The sequence below is a fragment of the Oncorhynchus masou genome, unplaced genomic scaffold (assembly GCF_036934945.1).
Source record: "Oncorhynchus masou masou isolate Uvic2021 unplaced genomic scaffold, UVic_Omas_1.1 unplaced_scaffold_758, whole genome shotgun sequence".
Classification (NCBI taxonomy): domain Eukaryota; kingdom Metazoa; phylum Chordata; class Actinopteri; order Salmoniformes; family Salmonidae; genus Oncorhynchus; species Oncorhynchus masou.
The window spans coordinates 236,861-259,708 of NW_027014045.1; the positions used below are offsets into that span (position 1 = coordinate 236,861).

Below are 22,848 nucleotides of genomic sequence, written 5' to 3' on the forward strand. Positions count from 1 at the left end.
CCTTTTGCTAACTCCAGACGCTATGCCATGTGCCTTTTTGCTAACTCCAGGCGTTATGCCATGTGCCTTTTGCTAACTCCAGGCGCTATGCCATGTGCCTTTTGCTAACTCCAGACGCTATGCCATGTGCCTTTTTGCTAACTCCAGGCGCTATGCCATGTGCCTTTTTGCTAACTCCAGGCGCTATGCCATGTGCCTTTTTGCTAACTCCAGGCGTTATGCCATGTGCCTTTTGCTAACTCCAGGCGCTATGCCATGTGCCTTTTGCTAACTCCAGACGCTATGCCATGTGCCTTTTTGCTAACTCCAGGCGCTATGCCATGTGCCTTTTGCTAACTCCAGGCGTTATGCCATGTGCCTTTTGCTAACTCCAGGCGTTATGCCATGTGCCTTTTGCTAACTCCAGGCGCTATGCCATGTGCCTTTTGCTAACTCCAGGCGCTATGCCATGTGCCTTTTGCTAACTCCAGGCGCTATGCCATGTGCCTTTTGCTAACTCCAGGCGTTATGCCATGTGCCTTTTGCTAACTCCAGGCGTTATGCCATGTGCCTTTTGCTAACTCCAGGCGCTATGCCATGTGCCTTTTGCTAACTCCAGGCGCTGTGCCATGTGCCTTTTGCTAACTCCAGGCGTTATGCCATGTGCCTTTTGCTAACTCCAGGCGCTATGCCATGTGCCTTTTTGCTAACTCCAGGCGCTATGCCATGTGCCTTTTTGTTAACTCCAGGCGCTATGCCATGTGCCTTTTGCTAACTCCAGGCGCTATGCCATGTGCCTTTTGCTAACTCCAGGCGCTATGCCATGTGCCTTTTGCTAACTCCAGGCGCTATGCCATGTGCCTTTTGCTAACTCCAGGCGCTATGCCATGTGCCTTTTGCTAACTCCAGGCGCTATGCCATGTGCCTTTTGCTAACTCCAGGCGTTATGCCATGTGCCTTTTGCTAACTCCAGGCGCTATGCCATGTGCCTTTTGCTAACTCCAGGCGTTATGCCATGTGCCTTTTGCTAACTCCAGGCGTTATGCCATGTGCCTTTTGCTAACTCCAGGCGCTATGCCATGTGCCTTTTGCTAACTCCAGGCGCTATGCCATGTGCCTTTTGCTAACTCCAGGCGCTATGCCATGTGCCTTTTGCTAACTCCAGGCGCTATGCCATGTGCCTTTTGCTAACTCCAGGCGTTATGCCATGTGCCTTTTGCTAACTCCAGGCGCTATGCCATGTGCCTTTTGCTAACTCCAGGCGCTATGCCATGTGCCTTTTGCTAACTCCAGGCGTTATGCCATGTGCCTTTTGCTAACTCCAGGCGTTATGCCATGTGCCTTTTGCTAACTCCAGGCGTTATGCCATGTGCCTTTTGCTAACTCCAGGCGTTATGCCATGTGCCTTTTGCTAACTCCAGGCGCTATGCCATGTGCCTTTTGCTAACTCCAGGCGCTATGCCATGTGCCTTTTTGCTAACTCAAGGCGTTATGCCATGTGCCTTTTGCTAACTCCAGGCGTTATGCCATGTGCCTTTTGCTAACTCCAGGCGCTATGCCATGTGCCTTTTGCTAACTCCAGGCGTTATGCCATGTGCCTTTTGCTAACTCCAGGCGCTATGCCATGTGCCTTTTGCTAACTCCAGGCGCTATGCCATGTGCCATTTTGCTAACTCCTGGCGCTATGCCATGTGCCTTTTGCTAACTCCAGGCGTTATGCCATGTGCCTTTTGCTAACTCCAGGCGCTATGCCATGTGCCTTTTGCTAACTCCAGGCGCTATGCCATGTGCCTTTTTGCTAACTCCAGACGCTATGCCATGTGCCTTTTGCTAACTCCAGGCGTTATGCCATGTGCCTTTTGCTAACTCCAGGCGCTATGCCATGTGCCTTTTTGCTAACTCCAGACGCTATGCCATGTGCCTTTTGCTAACTCCAGGCGCTATGCCATGTGCCTTTTGCTAACTCCAGGCGTTATGCCATGTGCCTTTTGCTAACTCCAGGCGCTATGCCATGTGCCTTTTGCTAACTCCAGGCGCTATGCCATGTGCCTTTTGCTAACTCCAGGCGCTATGCCATGTGCCTTTTGCTAACTCCAGGCGTTATGCCATGTGCCTTTTGCTAACTCCAGGCGTTATGCCATGTGCCTTTTGCTAACTCCAGGTGCTATGCCATGTGCCTTTTTGCTAACTCCAGGCGCTATGCCATGTGCCTTTTGCTAACTCCAGGCGTTATGCCATGTGCCTTTTGCTAACTCCAGGCGCTATGCCATGTGCCTTTTGCTAACTCCAGGCGCTATGCCATGTGCCTTTTTGCTAACTCCATGCGTTATGCCATGTGCCTTTTGCTAACTCCAGGCGTTATGCCATGTGCCTTTTGCTAACTCCAGGCGCTATGCCATGTGCCTTTTGCTAACTCCAGGCGCTATGCCATGTGCCTTTTTGCTAACTCCAGGCGCTATGCCATGTGCCTTTTGCTAACTCCAGGCGTTATGCCATGTGCCTTTTGCTAACTCCAGGTGCTATGCCATGTGCCTTTTGCTAACTCCAGGCGCTATGCCATGTGCCTTTTGCTAACTCCAGGCGTTATGCCATGTGCCTTTTGCTAACTCCAGGCGCTATGCCATGTGCCTTTTTGCTAACTCCAGGCGCTATGCCATGTGCCTTTTGCTAACTCCAGGCGTTATGCCATGTGCCTTTTGCTAACTCCAGGCGTTATGCCATGTGCCTTTTGCTAACTCCAGGCGCTATGCCATGTGCCTTTTGCTAACTCCAGGCGCTATGCCATGTGCCTTTTTGCTAACTCCAGGCGCTATGCCATGTGCCTTTTGCTAACTCCAGACGCTATGCCATGTGCCTTTTTGCTAACTCCAGGCGTTATGCCATGTGCCTTTTGCTAACTCCAGGCGCTATGCCATGTGCCTTTTGCTAACTCCAGGCGCTATGCCATGTGCCTTTTGCTAACTCCAGGCGCTATGCCATGTGCCTTTTGCTAACTCCAGACGCTATGCCATGTGCCTTTTGCTAACTCCAGGCGCTATGCCATGTGCCTTTTGCTAACTCCAGGCGCTATGCCATGTGCCTTTTGCTAACTCCAGGCGTTATGCCATGTGCCTTTTGCTAACTCCAGGCGCTATGCCATGTGCCTTTTGCTAACTCCAGGCGCTATGCCATGTGCCTTTTGCTAACTCCAGGCGCTATGCCATGTGCCTTTTGCTAACTCCAGGCGCTATGCCATGTGCCTTTTGCTAACTCCAGGCGTTATGCCATGTGCCTTTTGCTAACTCCAGGCGCTATGCCATGTGCCTTTTGCTAACTCCAGGCGCTATGCCATGTGCCTTTTGCTAACTCCAGACGCTATGCCATGTGCCTTTTTGCTAACTCCAGGCGCTATGCCATGTGCCTTTTGCTAACTCCAGGCGCTATGCCATGTGCCTTTTGCTAACTCCAGGCGTTATGCCATGTGCCTTTTGCTAACTCCAGGCGTTATGCCATGTGCCTTTTGCTAACTCCAGGCGCTATGCCATGTGCCTTTTGCTAACTCCAGGCGCTATGCCATGTGCCTTTTGCTAACTCCAGGCGTTATGCCATGTGCCTTTTTGCTAACTCCAGGCGTTATGCCATGTGCCTTTTGCTAACTCCAGGCGCTATGCCATGTGCCTTTTGCTAACTCCAGGCGCTATGCCATGTGCCTTTTGCTAACTCCAGGCGTTATGCCATGTGCCTTTTGCTAACTCCAGGCGCTATGCCATGTGCCTTTTGCTAACTCCAGGCGCTATGCCATGTGCCTTTTGCTAACTCCAGGCGTTATGCCATGTGCCTTTTGCTAACTCCAGGCGTTATGCCATGTGCCTTTGCTAACTCCAGGCGCTATGCCATGTGCCTTTTGCTAACTCCAGGCGCTATGCCATGTGCCTTTTGCTAACTCCAGGCGCTATGCCATGTGCCTTTTGCTAACTCCAGGCGCTATGCCATGTGCCTTTTGCTAACTCCAGGCGCTATGCCATGTGCCTTTTGCTAACTCCAGGCGTTATGCCATGTGCCTTTTGCTAACTCCAGGCGCTATGCCATGTGCCTTTTGCTAACTCCAGGCGCTATGCCATGTGCCTTTTGCTAACTCCAGGCGCTATGCCATGTGCCTTTTGCTAACTCCAGGCGCTATGCCATGTGCCTTTTGCTAACTCCAGGCGCTATGCCATGTGCCTTTTGCTAACTCCAGACGCTATGCCATGTGCCTTTTTGCTAACTCCAGGCGCTATGCCATGTGCCTTTTGCTAACTCCAGGCGCTATGCCATGTGCCTTTTGCTAACTCCAGACGCTATGCCATGTGCCTTTTTGCTAACTCCAGACGCTATGCCATGTGCCTTTTGCTAACTCCAGGCGCTATGCCATGTGCTTTTTGCTAACTCCAGGCGCTATGCCATGTGCCTTTTGCTAACTCCAGGCGCTATGCCATGTGCCTTTTGCTAACTCCAGACGCTATGCCATGTGCCTTTTTGCTAACTCCAGACGCTATGCCATGTGCCTTTTGCTAACTCCAGGCGTTATGCCATGTGCCTTTTGCTAACTCCAGGCGTTATGCCATGTGCCTTTTGCTAACTCCAGGCGTTATGCCATGTGCCTTTTGCTAACTCCAGGCGTTATGCCATGTGCCTTTTGCTAACTCCAGGCGTTATGCCATGTGCCTTTTGCTAACTCCAGGCGTTATGCCATGTGCCTTTTGCTAACTCCAGGCGCTATGCCATGTGCCTTTTGCTAACTCCAGGCGCTATGCCATGTGCCTTTTGCTAACTCCAGGCGTTATGCCATGTGCCTTTTGCTAACTCCAGGCGTTATGCCATGTGCCTTTTTGCTAACTCCAGGCGTTATGCCATGTGCCTTTTGCTAACTCCAGGCGCTATGCCATGTGCCTTTTGCTAACTCCAGGCGCTATGCCATGTGCCTTTTGCTAACTCCAGGCGCTATGCCATGTGCCTTTTGCTAACTCCAGGCGCTATGCCATGTGCCTTTTGCTAACTCCAGGCGCTATGCCATGTGCCTTTTGCTAACTCCAGGCGCTATGCCATGTGCCTTTTGCTAACTCAGGCGCTATGCCATGTGCCTTTTGCTAACTCCAGGCGCTATGCCATGTGCCTTTTTGCTAACTCCAGACGCTATGCCATGTGCCTTTTGCTAACTCCAGACGCTATGCCATGTGCCTTTTTGCTAACTCCAGGCGCTATGCCATGTGCCTTTTGCTAACTCCAGACGCTATGCCATGTGCCTTTTGCTAACTCCAGACGCTATGCCATGTGCCTTTTGCTAACTCCAGGCGTTATGCCATGTGCCTTTTGCTAACTCCAGGCGCTATGCCATGTGCCTTTTGCTAACTCCAGGCGCTATGCCATGTGCCTTTTGCTAACTCCAGACGCTATGCCATGTGCCTTTTTGCTAACTCCAGGCGTTATGCCATGTGCCTTTTGCTAACTCCAGGCGCTATGCCATGTGCCTTTTGCTAACTCCAGGCGCTATGCCATGTGCCTTTTGCTAACTCCAGGCGTTATGCCATGTGCCTTTTGCTAACTCCAGGCGTTATGCCATGTGCCTTTTGCTAACTCCAGGCGCTATGCCATGTGCCTTTTGCTAACTCCAGGCGCTATGCCATGTGCCTTTTGCTAACTCCAGGCGCTATGCCATGTGCCTTTTGCTAACTCCAGGCGCTATGCCATGTGCCTTTTGCTAACTCCAGGCGCTATGCCATGTGCCTTTTTGCTAACTCCAGGCGTTATGCCATGTGCCTTTTGCTAACTCCAGGCGCTATGCCATGTGCCTTTTGCTAACTCCAGGCGCTATGCCATGTGCCTTTTGCTAACTCCAGGCGCTATGCCATGTGCCTTTTGCTAACTCCAGGCGTTATGCCATGTGCCTTTTTGCTAACTCCAGGCGCTATGCCATGTGCCTTTTGCTAACTCCAGACGCTATGCCATGTGCCTTTTGCTAACTCCAGACGCTATGCCATGTGCCTTTTGCTAACTCCAGGCGCTATGCCATGTGCCTTTTGCTAACTCCAGGCGCTATGCCATGTGCCTTTTTGCTAACTCCAGGCGCTATGCCATGTGCCTTTTGCTAACTCCAGGCGCTATGCCATGTGCCTTTTGCTAACTCAGGCGCTATGCCATGTGCCTTTTGCTAACTCCAGGCCATGTGTCTTTTTCTCAGGAGTGGGTTAGGGTTCTCCCATGAAGCCCAGATTGATGATATGCTGTAGAAACTGTTGTCCTTCTGGCAGGTTCTCCTCAGCCAAGGACATTTTTTGAAATTTTGGGGAATGTATTAAAAATAAAAAACAGAAATATCATATTGACATAAGTTTTCAGAACCTTTACTCAGTACTTTGTTGAAGCACCTTTGGCAGCAATTACAGCCTCGTGTCTTCTTGGGTATGACTCTTCAAGCTTGGCACACCTGTATTTGGGGAGTTTCTCCCATTCTTCTCTGCAGATCCTCTCAAGCTCCATCAGGTTGGATGGGGAGTGTCGCTGCACAGCTATTTTCAGGTCTCTCCAGAGATTTTTAATTTTACCTTTCTTTAACTGGGCAAGTCAGTTAAGAACAAATTCTTATTTTCAATGACGGCCTAGGAACAGTGGGTACACTGCCTTGTTCAGGGGCAGAATTACATATTTTTACCTTGCCAGCTCAGGGATTCGATCTTGCAACCTTTCAGTTACTAGTCCAATGCTCTAACCACTTTCCGCCCGATGTTCGATCGGGTTTAAGTCCAGGCTCTGTCTGGGCCACTCAAGGACATTCAGAGACTTGTCACGAAGCCACTCCTGCGTTGTCTTGGCTGTGTGCTTAGGGTCTTTGTCCTGTTGGAAGGTGAACCTTCGCCCCAGTCTGAGGTCCTATGCGCTCTGGAGGAGGTTTCCATCAGGATCTCTGTACTTTGCTCCGTTTATCGTTCCCTCGATCCTGACTAGTCTTCCAGTCCCTGCTGCTGAAAAACATCCTCACAGCATGATGCTGCCACCACCATGCTTCACCATAGGGATGGTGCCAGGTTTCCTCGAGACATGACCCTTGGCATTTAGGCCAAAGAGTTCAATCTTGATTTCATCAGACCAGAGAATCTTGTTTCTCATGGTCTGAGAGTCCTTTAGGTGCCTTTAGGCAAACTCTAAGCGGACTATCATGAGCCTTTTACTGAGTGGCTTCCGTCGGCCAAACTACCATAAAGGCCTGATTGGTGGAGTGCTGCAGAGATGGTTGTCCTTCTGGAGGTTCTCCCATCTCCACAAAGGAACTCTGGAGCTCTGTCAGAGTGACCAACGGGTTCTTGGTCATCTCTCTGACCAAGGCCCTTCTCCCCCAATTGCTCAATTTGGCCGGGCGGCCTGCTGAGAGTCTTGGTGGTTACAAACTTTGGTTATAAACTTCTTCCATTTAAGAGTGATGGAGGCCACTGTGTTTTTTTTTGCGACCTTCAATGCTGCAGAAATGTTTTGGTTCCCTTCCCCAGATCTGTGCCTCGACACAAGCCTGTCTCAGAGCTCCAAGGACAATTCCTTTGACCTCATGGCTTAGTTTTTGCTCTGACATGCACTGTCAACTGTGGGACCTTTATATAGACAGGTGTGTGCCTTTCCAAATCATGTCCAATCAATTGAATTTACCACAGGTGGACTCCAGTCAAGTTGGAGAAACATCTCAAGGATGATCAATGGAAACATGGAGATAAATTTCGAGCCTCATAGCAAAGGGTCTGAATACCTAAGGTTTTATTATACATTTTTTAATACATTTGCAAACATTTCTAAAAAACAGTTTAGCTTTTTCTTTATGGGGTTATGTGTGTAGATTGATGAGGGATATTATTTATTTAATCCATTTTAGAATAAGGCTGTAACGTATCAAAATGACCCTTTGGAGTTAGAAACCTCTTTTGCGACCTGGCAGGATTGACCTTGCGACCTGGCAGGATTGACCTTGCGACCTGGCAGGATTGACCTTACTTCCTGTTTCTGAATCAACAGTCATTTCATAAGAGATGAAACAGAATCCATTGGGGGATTTCATGGGTTTATCATAGTTGTTATATACGTGGTTGTAACACAGTTCATGAGTTTTATAGAGTATCTTCGGTCTGTCCTAGGTTCCTGGAGTATGGTGAATATAAAGGCCATCTATATGGGACCAGTATTGATGCTGTCAAAGACGTGATAGACAGTGGAAGGATGTGTGTTATTGACATTGAGCCACATGTAAGTTATATTCCTTTACTCCTGTGTCTATAGGAAGGTTTTTATCACAGCAGGAAAAAGGATTCATTGTGGATTTGTTCATTTGTTTACACTAAACAGTAATGACAACTTTATAATGGGTTGGTTTAAAATTAAGTTACTAACAGAGTTGAAGTCGGAAGTTTACATACACCTTAGCCAAATACATTTAAACTCAGTTTTTCACAATTCCTGACATTTAATCCTTGTAAAAATGCCCTGTCTTGGGTCAGTTAGGATCACCACTTTATTTTAAAGAATGTGAAATGTCAGAATAATAGTAGAGTGATTTATTTCAGCTTTTATTTCATTCATCACATCCCCAGTGGGTCAGAAGTCTGTGTGCAGATTGAAGAGGACATTTTTTTTTTATTTAATCCATTTTATAATAAGGCTGTAACGTAACAAAATGTGGAAGAAGGGAAGGGGTCTGAATACTTTCTGAATGCCCTGTATCTATTATAGGTACTTAGTTTTCATAGTCGTAATAGTACTTGTAACAGTAGCTTTTATTAGTTGTTATTAGTAAAACAACTGTTTAATGCTGTTACTGTACGTTTTCATTTATTATTATTAGAATAATACAGATTTACTTTACATCTTACATCTTAATGAATTAAGTCACGGAGCTAGTGACCGCCAGCCAGGCTGTGTGTCTCTGCCTGTCCTCTCCTATCATGAACACAAACTAACTTCACATTTCAGGGGAATAGACGTGTCTTCTCACCTCCTCTCGATGGTTAAATCACCGGATTAAACGAGGGAGGAGATGGATGATGAATGTGAATGGCAGTAGCTCTGTGCAGAGCAGGTGATTTAGACTACGTCTCAAATGGCACCCTATTCCCTACATAGTGCACTACCTTAGACCAGAGCCCTATTCCCTACATAGTGCACTACCTTAGACCAGAGCCCTATTCCCTATATAGTGCACTACTAGTGACCAGAGCCCTATTCCCTATATAGTGCACTACTTTTGACCAGAGCCCTATTCCCTATATAGTGCACTACTTTTGACCAGAGCCCTATTCCCTATATAGTGCACTACTTTTGACCAGAGCCCTATTCCCTATATAGTGCACTACTTTTGACCAGAGCCCTATTCCCTATATAGTGCACTACTTTTGACCAGAGCCCTATTCCCTATATAGTGCACTACTTTTGACCAGAGCACTATTCCCTATATAGTGCACTACTTTTGACCAGAGCCCTATTCCCTATATAGTGCACTACTTTTGACCAGGGCCCTATTCCCTATATAGTGCACTACTATAGACCAGAGCTCTATTCCTGTATAGTGCACTACTATAGACCAGAGCACTATTCCCTGTATAGTGCACTACTATAGACCAGAGCTCTATTCCCTGTATAGTGCACTACTATAGACCAGAGCCCTATTCCCTACATAGTGCACTACTATAGACCACTAGTGAACACAGCCCTATTCCCTATATAGAACACTACTAGTGACCAGAGCCCTATTCCCTACATAGAGCACTACTAGTGACCAGAGCCCTATTCCCTATATAGAGCACTACTTTAGACCAGAGTCCTATTCCCTATATAGAGCACTACTTTAGACCAGAGCCCTATTCCCTATAGTGCACTACCTTAGACCAGAGCCCTATTCCCTATAGTGCACTACCTTAGACCAGAGCCCTATTCCCTATATAGTGCGCTACTAGTGACCAGAGCCCTATTCCCTATATAGTGCACTACTATAGACCAGAGCCCTATTCCCTAAATAGAGCACTACTAGAGACCAGAGCCCTATTCCCTATATAGTGCACTACTATAGACCAGAGCCCTATTCCTAAATAGAGCACTACTAGAGACCAGAGCCATATTCCCTATATAGTGCACTACTATAGACCAGAGCCCTATTCCCTATATAGAGCACTACTATAGACCAGAGCCCTATTCCCTAAATAGAGCACTACTATAGACCAGAGCCCTATTCCCTATATAGTGCACTACTATAGACCAGAGCCCTATTCCCTATATAGTGCACTACTAGTGACCAGAGCCCTATTCCTAAATAGAGCACTACTAGTGACCAGAGCCCTATTCCCTATATAGTGCACTACTATAGACCAGAGCCCTATTCCCTATATAGTGCACTACTATAGACCAGAGCCCTATTCCCTATATAGAGCAGCTCTAAGCAAAGGGCCCTATGGGCCTTAGTCTAAAGTAGTGCACTATATAGGGAATAGGGTTGTAGTCTATAGTAGTGCACAATATAGGGAATAGGGTTCTTGTCTAAAGTAGTGCACGATCTAGGGAATCAAACCAGCAGACTATTTAGGATGCTGTAAGTGAACCTGTTTTTACATGGAGCAGAGCAGAGCAGGGAAGGGAAGGGAGGGAAGGGAAGGGAGGGGAAGGGAAGGGAGGGGAAGGGAAGGAAGGGGAGGGGGAGGGGAGGGAGGGGAGGGGAGGGAGGGGAAGGGGAAGGGAAGGGGAAGGGAAGTGAGGGGAGGGGAGGGAGGGGAGGGGAGGGGGAGGGGAGGGGGAGGGGAGGGGAGGGGAGGGGAGGGGGGGGAGGGGAGGGGGAGGGGAGGGGAGGGGAGGGGAGGGGAAGGAAGGGAAGGGAGGGGGAGGGAGGGGAAGGGAAGGGAGGGGAAGGGTAGGGTAGGGTAGGGAAGGGAAGGGAAGGGAGGGGAGGGGAGGGAAGGGAGGGAAGGGAAGGGGAGGGAAGGGAGGGGAGGGGGGGGGGGGGAGGGGAGGGAAGGGAGGGAAGGGGTGGGAAGGGAAGGGAAGGAAGGGAGGGGAGGGAAGGGAGGGGAAGGGAGGGAAGGGAGGGGAAGGGAAGGGGAGGGGTAGGGAAGGGAGGGAAGGGAAGAGAAGGGAAGGGAAGGGAAGGGAAGGGGAAGGGAAGGGAGGGGAAGGGAGGGGGAGGGAGGGGAAGGGAGGGGAAGGGGAAGGGAGGGGAAGGGGAGGGAAGGGAAGGGAGGGAAGGGGTGGGAAGGGAGGGGAGGGGAGGGGAGGGGTGGGAAAAGAAGGGAAGGGAAGGGGAGGGAGGGAAGGGAAGGGAAGGGAAGGGAAGGGAAGGGAAGGGAGGGGAAGGGGTGGGAGGGGAAGGGGTGGGAAGGGAAGGGAAGGGAAGGGAAGGGAGGGAAGGGAAGGGAGGGGAGGGAAGGGAAGGGAAGGGAAGGAAGGAAGGGAGGGAAGGGAAGGGAGGGGAGGGGAGGGGAGGGGAGGGAAGGGAAGGGAGGGGAAGGGAGGTGAGGGGAAGGGAGGTGAGGGGAAGGGAGGGGGAAGGGTAGGGAAGGGAAGGGAGGGAGGGAAGGGAGGGGAAGGGAGGGAAGGGAAGGGAAAGGGAAGGGAGGGAAGGGAAGGGAGGGGAAGGGAGGGGGGGGAGGGGGAGGGAGGGAAGGGGGAGGGGAGGGGAGGGAAGGGAGGAAAGGGAGGGGGGAGGGAAGGGAAGGGAAGGGAAGGGAAGGGAAGGGAGGGGAGGGGGAGGGAAGGGAGGGAGGGGGAAGGGAAGGGAGGGGAGGGAAGGGAGGAAGGGAGGGGAGGGGAAGGGAAGGGAAGGGAAGGGGAGGGGAGGGAAGGGAGGGGGAGGGAAGGGTAGGGAAGGGAGGAAGGGAAGGAAGGGAAGGGAAGAGAAGAGAAGGGGAGGGGAGGGGGAGGGGAGGGAGGGGAGGGGAGGGAGGGGAGGGGGGGAGGGGAGGGAGGGGAGGGAGGAAAGGGTAGGGAAGGGAAGGGAAGGGAAGGGAAGGGAAGGGAAGGGAAGGGAGGAGAAGGGAAGGGAGGGGGGGAAGGGTAGGGAAGGGAAGGGAAGGGAAGGGAAGGGAGGGGAAGGGGAAGGGAGGGAAGGGAAGGGAAGGGAAGGGAAGGGAAGGGAAGGGAAGGGAAGGGGAAGGGAAGGAAGGGAGGGAAGGGGGGGAGGGAAGGGAAGGGAAGGAAGGGGAGGGAAGGGAAGGGAGGGAGGGAGGGGAGGGGGAGGAAGGGAGGGAAGGGAAGGGAGGGGAGGGGAGGGAGGGGAGGGAAGGGAAGGGGGGGAAGGGAGGTGAGGGGAAGGGAGGGGGGGAAGGGTAGGGAAGGGAAGGGAAGGGAGGGGAAGGGAGGGGAAGGGAGGGGAAGGGAAGGGAAAGGGAAGGGAGGGGAAGGGAAGGGAGGGGAAGGGAGGGGGGAGGGGAGGGGAGGGAAGGGAAGGGAGGGGAGGGGAGGGGAGGGGAGGGAGGAAAGGGAGGGGAGGGGAGGGGAAGGGAAGGGAAGGGAAGGGAAGGGAAGGGAAGGGGGGGGGGAGGGGAGGGAAGGGAGGGAGGGGAAGGGAAGGGAGGGGAGGGAAGGGAGGAAAGGGAGGGGAGGGGAAGGGAAGGGAAGGGAAGGGAAGGGAAGGGGAGGGGGAGGGAAGGGAGGGGAGGGAAGGGTAGGGAAGGGAGGGAAGGGAAGGGAAGGGAAGGGAAGGGAAGGGAAGGGAAGAGAAGAGAAGGGGAGGGGAGGGGGGAGGGGGAGGGGAGGGGAGGGGAGGGGGAGGGGAGGGGAGGGGAGGGGAGGGGGAGGGGGAGGAAGGGTAGGGAAGGGAAGGGAAGGGAAGGGAAGGGAAGGGAAGGGAAGGGAAGGGAAGGGAAGGGAAGGAAGGGAAGGGTAGGGAAGGGAAGGGAAGGGAAGGGAGGGGAAGGGAAGGGGAGGGGAGGGGAGGGGAAGGGAAGGGGAGGGGAAGGGAAGGACTCCCATTTCTCAGTCCATCAGACAGTATTACTCAGTAGTGTTGTTATGTTAGACTCCATCAGACAGTATTACTCAGTAGTGTTGTTATGTTAGACTCCATCAGACAGTATTACTCAGTAGTGTTGTTATGTTAGACTCCATCAGACAGTATTACTCAGTAGTGTTGTTATGTTAGACTCCATCAGACAGTATTACTCAGTAGTGTTGTTATGTTAGACTCCATCAGACAGTATTACTCAGTAGTGTTGTTATGTTAGACTCCATCAGACAGTATTACTCAGTAGTGTTGTTATGTTAGACTCCATCAGACAGTATTACTCAGTAGTGTTGTTATGTTAGACTCCATCAGACAGTATTACTCAGTAGTGTTGTTATGTTAGACTCCATCAGACAGTATTACTCAGTAGTGTTGTTATGTTAGACTCCATCAGACAGTATTACTCAGTAGTGTTGTTCTGTTAGACTCCATCAGGCAGTATTACTCAGTAGTGTTGTTCTGTTAGACTCCATCAGGTCGGTGTGTCTCATTAGCGTTGTTGGGGAGTGACAGAGAGAGTGCAGGGAGAAACAGAGCCAGGTTCTGTGTGGCGGCCGCCAGTACCCTCCAGGCTCTCCCGTCTGTCTCTCCTGCTTTCTCTCTCTCTGCAGCAACTCTAAGGAGGCGGGCATTGTGCTGCTAAACAGAGTCCCTGGTTAGGTCTATAGAAACCCAGCATAAAGCTACCACACTGACCCTCACACCGAAAAGAACCAGCACACAGCCCTCCACAATGAGTTCTACCTGGCTAGGATACTCACCTGAACCAAGAAGTCCCACTAAATATGCAGAATCAGAGGCTGATGTAAACAGACCAATACAAATCATGACATCAGAGGCTGATGTAAACAGACCAATACAAATCATGACATCAGAGGCTGATGTAAACAGACCAATACAAATCATGACATCAGAGGCTGATGTAAACAGACCAATACAAATCATGACATCAGAGGCTGATGTAAACAGACCATACAAATCATGACATCAGAGGCTGATGTAAACAGACCAATACACAGCTCATGCTAATCAGAACAACATAACAGTCTCTCAGTCTTGGTTATAAATAGTAACAGAGACAGACAGGATGTAATCAGAACAATGAGACAGAGGACACAGTAACATGGTGAGACATCGCTCTCTATTCTTCCACTGAACATCCCCCTCTCCCTTGGCTGTTATTTGACCTAATACTCACTCAATGCTTTTATAATGGCTGTAAAGATTGTTGTCGCTGAGCCAAATGTTTCAGTAGTTAGTCACAGTGATATGATAATACCATCTTATAGCTTTTTCACTGAGCAGAATGGCTTTACAGAGAGGCTGGGCGGAGGGTCAGGGGTTAGAGGTTAAGTGTCAGGGGTTATGGTACTTACATAGTTGTGCAGAGGTGGGGCTGGGCGGGGGGAAGTCCTCGGTGAAGTTGACGTTACACATGTTGGTGCTACAGCAGCAGAACCTATACGTCCCGTTCTGGATCTGAGACGGAGTGGTGGTAACCACGCAACGGTCGTCATGGCACTCCTGCTGGTCCCCGATGTGAGTCCAGCATCCTGGAGGAGGATAGAGAGGAGGATGAGAGACTTCTGCAGACAGGATGTGGGTGGGTGGGTGGGTGAGTGGGTGAGTGGGTGGGTGGGTGAGTGGGTGGGTGAGTGGGTGGGTGAGTGGGTGGGTGGGTGGGTGAGTGAGTGAGTGAGTGAGTGAGTGAGTGGTGAGTGAGTGAGTGGGTGGGTGGGTGGGTGGGTGAGTGGGTGGGTGAGTGACAGAAAGACAAATACCAAATTGAGACCGTATGCAGAAGTCTGCCAAAATATCCTGTGTACAACGTAAAACACCAAATAAAGCATGCAGAGCAGAATTAGGCCGATACCCAATAATGATAAAAATCCAGAAAAGAGCCATTAAATTCTACAACCACCTAAAAGGAAGTGATTCCCAAACCTTCCATAACAAAGCCATCACCTACAGAGAGATGAACCTGGAGAAGAGTCCCCTAAGCAAGCTGGTCCTGGGGCTCTGTTCACAAACACAAACAGACCCCACAGAGCCTCAGGACAGCAACACAATTATAACCAACCAAATCATGAGAAAACAAAAAGATAATTACTTGACACATTGGAAAGAATTAACAAAAAAAACAGAGCAAACTAGAATGCTATTTGGCCCGAAACAGAGAGTACACAGTGGCAGAATACCTTACCACTGTGACTGACCCAAACTTAAGGAAAGCTTTGACTATGTACAGACTCAGTGAGCATAGCCTTGCTATTGAGAAATGCCGCCGTAGGCAGACATGGCTCTCAAGAGAAGACAGGCTATGTGCTCACTGCCCACAAAATGAGGTGGAATCTGAGCTGCACTTCCAAACCTCCTGCCCAATGTATGACCATATTAGAGACATATTTCCCTCAGATTACACAGATCTACAAAGAATAGTGAGTGTGTGTATTGAGAGAGCACACGTACCCTGTTTGAAGGTCTCTAGTGAGTGTGTGTATTGAGAGAGCACACGTACCCTGTTTGAAGGTCTCTAGTGAGTGTGTGTATTGAGAGAGCAGACGTACCCTGTTTGAAGGTCTCTAGTGAGTGTGTGTATTGAGAGAGCACACGTACCCTGTTTGAAGGTCTCTAGTGAGTGTGTGTATTGAGAGAGCACACGTACCCTGTTTGAAGGTCTCTAGTGAGTGTGTGTATTGAGAGAGCAGACGTACCCTGTTTGAAGGTCTCTAGTGAGTGTGTGTATTGAGAGAGCAGACGTACCCTGTTTGAAGGTCTCTAGTGAGTGTGTGTATTGAGAGAGCACACGTACCCTGTTTGAAGGTCTCTAGTGAGTGTGTGTATTGAGAGAGCACACGTACCCTGTTTGAAGGTCTCTAGTGAGTGTGTGTATTGAGAGAGCACACGTACCCTGTTTGAAGGTCTCTAGTGAGTGTGTGTATTGAGAGAGCACACGTACCCTGTTTGAAGGTCTCTAGTGAGTGTGTGTATTGAGAGAGCAGACGTACCCTGTTTGAAGGTCTCTAGTGAGTGTGTGTATTGAGAGAGCACACGTACCCTGTTTGAAGGTCTCTAGTGAGTGTGTGTATTGAGAGAGCACACGTACCCTGTTTGAAGGTCTCTAGTGAGTGTGTGTATTGAGAGAGCACACGTACCCTGTTTGAAGGTCTCTAGTGAGTGTGTGTATTGAGAGAGCACACGTACCCTGTTTGAAGGTCTCTAGTGAGTGTGTGTATTGAGAGAGCACACGTACCCTGTTTGAAGGTCTCTAGTGAGTGTGTGTATTGAGAGAGCACACGTACCCTGTTTGAAGGTCTCTAGTGAGTGTGTGTATTGAGAGAGCACACGTACCCTGTTTGACCAGGTGTATCTCTCCGTCTCTGGTCTTCTCCCACAGGCCATAACATCGAGAGCCCTTACTGCAGCGTATTGTAGTATTCTCTCTGGTCATAGGCCAGTCTCCTGCTCCTCCCACACGCTGCTCCTCATACTGCTGCTGCTGGTCGTTGAAGGCACACTCACGCTCCTCGCTCTGGGCAGCTAGGTGGAGAGCGAGATGGGGGGAGAGAGGGAGAGGGAACTGTAGGTAATCAGGTATTCACATGGGGGGATGAACTGTAGGTAATCAGGTATTCACATGGGGGGATGAACTGAAGGTAATCAGGTATTCACATGGGGGGGTGAACTGTAGGTAATCAGATATTCACATGGGGGGATGAACTGAAGGTAATCAGGTATTCACATGGGGGGATGAACTGAAGGTAATCAGGTATTCACATGGGGGGATGAACTGAAGGTAATCAGGTATTCACATGGGGGGATGAACTGTAGGTAATCAGGTATTCACATGGGGGGTGAACTGTAGGTAATCAGATATTCACATGGGGGGATGAACTGAAGGTAATCAGGTATTCACATGGGGGGATAAACTGTAGGTAATCAGGTATTCACTGCTGCTGGAGTTACCATGTTATCCTGCTAGAGTTACCATGTTATCCTGCTAGAGGTACCATGTTATCCTGCTAGAGTTAACATGTTATCCTGCTGGAGTTACCATGTTATCCTGCTAGAGTTACCATGTTATCCTGCTAGAGTTACCATGTTATCCTGCTAGAGTTACCATGTTATCCTGCTGGAGTTACCATGTTATCCTGCTAGAGTTACCATGTTATCCTGATTGAGTTACCATGTTATCCTGCTAGAGTTACCATGTTATCCTGCTGGAGTTACCATGTTATCCTGCTAGAGTTACCATGTTATCCTGCTAGAGTTACCATGTCAATAATGCTGCTATCCTGCTAGAGTTACCATGTTATCCTGCTAGAGTTACCATGTTATCCTGCTAGAGGTACCATGTTATCCTGCTAGAGTTACAATGTTATCCTGCTAGAGTTACCATGTTATCCTGCTAGAGTTACCATGTTATCCTGCTTGAGTTACCATGTTATCCTGCTAGAGTTACCATGTTATCCTGCTGGAGTTACCATGTTATCCTGCTAGAGTTACCATGTTATCCTGATTGAGTTACCATGTTATCCTGATTGAGTTACCATGTTATCCTGCTTGAGTTACCATGTTATCCTGCTGGAGTTACCATGTTATCCTGCTAGAGTTACCATGTTATCCTGCTAGAGTTACCATGTTATCCTGCTGGAGTTACCATGTTATCCTGCTAGAGTTACCATGTTATCCTGCTAGAGTTACCATGTCAATAATGCTGCTATCCTGCTAGAGTTACCATGTTATCCTGATAGAGTTACCATGTTATCCTGCTAGAGGTACCATGTTATCCTGCTAGAGTTACCATGTTATCCTGCTAGAGTTACCATGTTATCCTGCTAGAGTTACCATGTTATCCTGCTTGAGTTACCATGTTATCCTGCTAGAGTTACCATGTTATCCTGCTAGAGTTACCATGATATCCTGATAGAGTTACCATGTTATCCTGCTTGAGTTACCATGTTATCCTGCTAGAGGTACCATGTTATCCTACTAGAGTTACCATGTTATCCTGCTAGAGTTACCATGTTATCCTACTAGAGTTACCATGTTATCCTACTAGAGTTACCATGTTATCCTGCTAGAGTTACCATGTTATCCTACTAGAGTTACCATGTTATCCTACTAGAGTTACCATGTTATCCTGCTAGAGTTACCATGTTATCCTGCTGGAGTTACCATGTCATCCTGCTAGAGTTACCATGTTATTCTGCTAGAGTTACCATGTTATCCTGCTAGAGTTACCATGTTATGTCAGAACACAGAACTACTCATAACAGAGAAGACTCGGTCAGAACACAGGACTACTCATAACAGAGAAGACTAGGTCAGAACACAGGACTCAGAACAGAGAAGACTAGGTCAGAACACAGGACTCAGAGCAGAGAAGACTAGGTCAGAACACAGGACTCAGAACAGAGAAGACTAGGTCAGAACACAGGACTCAGAGCAGAGAAGACTAGGTCAGAACACAGGACTCAGAACAGAGAAGACTAGGTCAGAACACAGGACTACTCAGAACAGAGAAGACTAGGTCAGAACACAGGACTCAGAACAGAGAAGACTAGGTCAGAACACAGGACTACTCAGAACAGAGAAGACTAGGTCAGAACACAGGACTCAGAACAGAGAAGACTAGGTCAGAACACAGGACTCAGAGCAGAGAAGACTAGGTCAGAACACAGGACTACTCAGAACAGAGAAGACTAGGTCAGAACACAGGACTCAGAGCAGAAGACTAGGTCAGAACACAGGACTCAGAGCAGAGAAGACTAGGTCAGAACACAGGACTCAGATCAGAGAAGACTAGGTCAGAACACAGGACTCAGATCAGAGAAGACTCGGTCAGAACACAGGACTACTCAGAACAGAGAAGACTAGGTCAGAACACAGGACTCAGAACAGAGAAGACTAGGTCAGAACACAGGACTCAGAACAGAGAAGACTAGGTCAGAACACAGGACTACTCAGAACAGAGAAGACTAGGTCAGAACACAGGACTACTCAGAACAGAGAAGACTAGGTCAGAACACAGGACTACTCAGAACAGAGAAGACTAGGTCAGAACACAGGACTCAGAGCAGAGAAGACTAGGTCAGAACACAGGACTCAGAGCAGAGAAGACTAGGTCAGAACACAGGACTCAGAACAGAGAAGACTAGGTCAGAACACAGGACTCAGAACAGAGAAGACTAGGTCAGAACACAGGACTCAGATCAGAGAAGACTAGGTCAGAACACAGGACTCAGAACAGAGAAGACTAGGTCAGAACACAGGACTCAGATCAGAGAAGACTAGGTCAGAACACAGGACTCAGAGCAGAGAAGACTAGGTCAGAACACAGGACTCAGAGCAGAGAAGACTAGGTCAGAACACAGGACTCAGATCAGAGAAGACTAGGTCAGAACACAGGACTCAGAACAGAGAAGACTAGGTCAGAACACAGGACTCAGAACAGAGAAGACTAGGTCAGAACACAGGACTCAGATCAGAGAAGACTAGGTCAGAACACAGGACTACTCAGAACAGAGAAGACTAGGTCAGAACACAGGACTACTCAGAACAGAGAAGACTAGGTCAGAACACAGGACTCAGAACAGAGAAGACTAGGTCAGAACACAGGACTACTCAGAACAGAGAAGACTAGGTCAGAACACAGGACTCAGAACAGAGAAGACTAGGTCAGAACACAGGACTCAGAGCAGAGAAGACTAGGTCAGAACACAGGACTACTCAGAACAGAGAAGACTAGGTCAGAACACAGGACTACTCAGAACAGAGAAGACTAGGTCAGAACACAGGACTACTCAGAACAGAGAAGACTAGGTCAGAACACAGGACTCAGAACAGAGAAGACTAGGTCAGAACACAGGACTCAGAACAGAGAAGACTAGGTCAGAACACAGGACTACTCAGAACAGAGAAGACTAGGTCAGAACACAGGACTCAGAACAGAGAAGACTAGGTCAGAACACAGGACTCAGAACAGAGAAGACTAGGTCAGAACACAGGACTCAGAACAGAGAAGACTAGGTCAGAACACAGGACTACTCAGAACAGAGAAGACTAGGTCAGAACACAGGACTACTCAGAACAGAGAAGACTAGGTCAGAACACAGGACTACTCAGAGCAGAGAAGACTAGGTCAGAACACAGGACTCAGAACAGAGAAGACTAGGTCAGAACACAGGACTCAGAACAGAGAAGACTAGGTCAGAACACAGGACTCAGATCAGAGAAGACTAGGTCAGAACACAGGACTCAGAACAGAAGACTAGGTCAGAACACAGGACTACTCAGAACAGAGAAGACTAGGTCAGAACACAGGACTACTCAGAACAGAGAAGACTAGGTCAGAACACAGGACTCAGAGCAGAGAAGACTAGGTCAGAACACAGGACTACTCAGAACAGAGAAGACTAGGTCAGAACACAGGACTACTCAGAACAGAGAAGACTAGGTCAGAACACAGGACTCAGAACAGAGAAGACTAGGTCAGAACACAGGACTCAGAACAGAGAAGACTAGGTCAGAACACAGGACTACCCAGAACAGAGAAGACTAGGTCAGAACACAGGACTCAGAGCAGAGAAGACTAGGTCAGAACACAGGACTCAGAGCAGAGAAGACTAGGTCAGAACACAGGACTCAGAGCAGAGAAGACTAGGTCAGAACACAGGACTCAGATCAGAGAAGACTAGGTCAGAACACAGGACTCAGATCAGAGAAGACTCGGTCAGAACACAGGACTACTCAGAACAGAGAAGACTAGGTCAGAACACAGGACTCAGAACAGAGAAGACTAGGTCAGAACACAGGACTCAGAACAGAGAAGACTAGGTCAGAACACAGGACTACTCAGAACAGAGAAGACTAGGTCAGAACACAGGACTACTCAGAACAGAGAAGACTAGGTCAGAACACAGGACTACTCAGAACAGAGAAGACTAGGTCAGAACACAGGACTCAGAGCAGAGAAGACTAGGTCAGAACACAGGACTCAGATCAGAGAAGACTAGGTCAGAACACAGGACTCAGAACAGAGAAGACTAGGTCAGAACACAGGACTCAGAACAGAGAAGACTAGGTCAGAACACAGGACTCAGATCAGAGAAGACTAGGTCAGAACACAGGACTCAGAGCAGAGAAGACTAGGTCAGAACACAGGACTCAGAACAGAGAAGACTAGGTCAGAACACAGGACTACTCAGAACAGAGAAGACTAGGTCAGAACACAGGACTACTCAGAGCAGAGAAGACTAGGTCAGAACACAGGACTCAGAACAGAGAAGACTAGGTCAGAACACAGGACTCAGAACAGAGAAGACTAGGTCAGAACACAGGACTACTCAGAGCAGAGAAGACTAGGTCAGAACACAGGACTACTCAGAACAGAGAAGACTAGGTCAGAACACAGCACTCAGAACAGAGAAGACTAGGTCAGAACACAGCACTCAGAGCAGAGAAGACTAGGTCAGAACACAGGACTACTCAGAACAGAGAAGACTAGGTCAGAACACAGGACTCAGATCAGAGAAGACTAGGTCAGAACACAGCACTCAGAACAGAGAAGACTAGGTCAGAACACAGGACTACTCAGAACAGAGAAGACTAGGTCAGAACACAGGACTCAGAACAGAGAAGACTAGGTCAGAACACAGGACTCAGAACAGAGAAGACAAGGTCAGGACTCAGAGCAGAGAAGACAAGGTCAGGACTCAGAGCAGAGAAGACAAGGTCAGGACTCAGAGCAGAGAAGACAAGGTCAGGACTCAGAGCAGAGAAGACTAGGTCAGGACTCAGAGCAGAGAAGACAAGGTCAGGACTCAGAGCAGAGAAGACAAGGTCAGGACTCAGAGCAGAGAAGACTAGGTCAGGACTCAGAGCAGAGAAGACAAGGTCAGGACTCAGAGCAGAGAAGACAAGGTCAGGACTCAGAGCAGAGAAGACAAGGTCAGGACTCAGAGCAGAGAAGACAAGGTCAGGACTCAGAGCAGAGAAGACAAGGTCAGGACTCAGAGCAGAGAAGACAAGGTCAGGACTCAGAGCAGAGAAGACAAGGTCAGGACTCAGAGCAGAGAAGACAAGGTCAGGACTCAGAGCAGAGAAGACTAGGTCAGGACTCAGAGCAGAGAAGACAAGGTCAGGACTCAGAGCAGAGAAGACAAGGTCAGGACTCAGAGCAGAAGACTAGGTCAGGACTCAGAGCAGAGAAGACAAGGTCAGGACTCAGAGCAGAGAAGACTAGGTCAGGACTCAGAGCAGAGAAGACTAGGTCAGGACTCAGAGCAGAGAAGACAAGGTCAGGACTCAGAGCAGAGAAGACAAGGTCAGGACTCAGAGCAGAGAAGACTAGATCAGGACTCAGAGCAGAGAAGACAAGGTCAGGACTCAGAGCAGAGAAGACAAGGTCAGGACTCAGAGCAGAAGACTAGGTCAGGACTCATGCTACAGGTTTAGGTTAGCCGTGTGGTTAAGGTTAGGTTTAGGTTAGCAGTGTTGCTAAGGTTAGGTTTAGGTTAACAGTGTGGTTGGGTTTAAGATTAGGTTTAGGTTAGCAGTGGGGTATCACAGTAGGGTATCACAGTAGGGTACCACATTTGGGTACCACAGTAGGGTACCACAGTAGGGTACCACAGTAGGGTACCACAGTAAGGTACCACAGTGGGGTACCACAGTAGGGTACCACAGTAGGGTACCACAGTAAGGTACCACAGTAGGGTACCACAGTAGGGTACCACAGTGGGGTACCACAGTAGGGTACCACAGTAGGGTACCACAGTAGGGTACCACAGTAAGGTACCACAGTAAGGTACCACAGTAAGGTACCACAGTAGGGTACCACAGTAGGGTACCACAGTAGGGTACCACAGTAAGGTACCACAGTGGGGTAC

At 49.3% G+C, this 22,848-nt stretch overlaps 1 pseudogene; it reads right to left on the bottom strand.

Annotated features, from left to right (window-relative positions):
- The window catches only part of LOC135537370 (bone morphogenetic protein receptor type-2-like), a 123,560-nt pseudogene that overhangs the window by 54,826 nt on the left and 45,886 nt on the right, over positions 1-22,848 (bottom strand).